General features: G+C 39.1%; 1 pseudogene; it reads left to right on the forward strand.

The window, feature by feature from the left end:
* Positions 1-877: 877 nt before the first annotated feature.
* Positions 878-1418, forward strand: LOC125427164 (annotated as a pseudogene).
* The last annotated feature ends 350 nt before the right edge of the window (positions 1419-1768 follow it).

Genomic DNA, 1768 nt, shown 5'->3' on the forward strand with positions numbered 1-1768 from the left:
ATCACCTCCTTCCCCCATCCACATTTCTGGCATTTTGTGAGGTAGGTTGCATATGTGAAAAAAAACATAATGGAACAAATACCAAAAGCTTTTGAAGCACTTTGAAAGTAATACTAGTTCCATCAGGATAGTTTGCTCATTCAGATACAAGTTCAATTGGATCACATATTGAAAAGTGATTTACAAAACATATGTGAATCAGGCCTAAATTGGTTCTAGGATGTTCAAAGTATTACGTTTTTTAGCAAAACAGAGGTGGTATATCTATTTCACATACAAATGGTTCAGTCCAAGTCCCATTTTAACTGCAGTTATTAGACTTAGGTTGGAATATTTCTAATGGAGTCAATGATACTACAGGTCATCCAGTGGATGTTTTTGGTTTCTTTTTTGCTCCACTTCCTAAGCATTCTGTGCCTTACTAAAAGAAATGCTCCAGGCTGCTATCTTAAGGTTCCCTTGAATGTTTCTTGGTGGAGCTATTGCAAGGAAAGTATATATGCATTATGAGTGACCACATGTAGAAGCCGCACAACATATGGTATGATATGTACAGTGGAGGTTTACATGGATCAATGCCTCCATGATGCAGGTGACATCTCTACTTTATCACTACTATTTTAGTTTAAAAAATGGTTTTACTCTGTCTTTCATTCATAGTCATCAAATAAGATCGTTTAAAGCTTAGGGTTCCCACTGTGTTATGATTTGTCAATATGTTCTAACCTGAGATTGTGTTCTATGGCTTGTACCTAGCTCATTAATTATCAGTTATACTAACTGTGACTTGTTATGTCTGAATTTTAAAAAGTATCTGTCTGTTCAGCAGCACTGCCTCTCCCAGTGTGTCAGATGTCAGCCTTTCCCTGAAGGGCTAGGTTGCAGCAGGCAGCAGTAGCGGTTGAGCTTGTGGTGGTTTCCATAACATCTGATCCTCCATGGCTGATGACCTGGTCTTTGAGACAGGGAATGTTGGGGCCTCCATCACCTTCTCCATGCAGTGGAGATGTCTACCTCCAAGACTGGCAAGCACTGGCATGCCAACATGTGTCTTGTTGGCATAGACATCTTCACTGGGAAGAAATATGAAGATATCTGCCCTTCAACACACAACATGGATGTGTCCAGTATTAAAATAAATTACTTCCAGCTTATTGGGATCCAGGATGTGTACCTCTCCCTTCTCCAGGAAGTACAAGAGGACCTGCATCTACCTGTGGGAGTCCTGAACAAAGAGACTGAACAGAAATATGACTGTGGCAAAGAAATTCTGATCACTGTATGGTCTGCAATGACTAAGGAAACTGCTGTTACGATTAAGATCATGGCTAAATAAAGGACCACAGAGCAGCAGTAGCTTTAACTTGTTATGAACAAGAGAAAATCACAACCCGCAGATTGGTTTGATTTTGATCCACCCACCCAAATATTTTTTCTTCTCCCCTTCCTTTAAAAAGCAAAATCTCCCCACCCATTTTGCATTAAACTAGAGGAGGGGGGAGGAAATACTGGGTGTTCAGAGGTAGCTCAGAAACCACCCAGCAATGCAAAGGAGTTTGGGATTCTATTTGATAGTAGAAATGGGGCAAGCAAGAAAAAATATGAACTGATTAGGAACAAATTATAAACTAACCATGGTTTATGCAACAAACTGTGCTTTAAGAAAATTAATTTACAATTTATTTGAAATGTTTTATGCTGTCCTTCCATACAGCTTAAGCCCTGAAGACAATGAATGATCAAAAACATCAAAATCTGCTTTAAAATA

Source organism: Sphaerodactylus townsendi, linkage group LG02 (genome assembly GCF_021028975.2).
Source record: "Sphaerodactylus townsendi isolate TG3544 linkage group LG02, MPM_Stown_v2.3, whole genome shotgun sequence".
Classification (NCBI taxonomy): domain Eukaryota; kingdom Metazoa; phylum Chordata; class Lepidosauria; order Squamata; family Sphaerodactylidae; genus Sphaerodactylus; species Sphaerodactylus townsendi.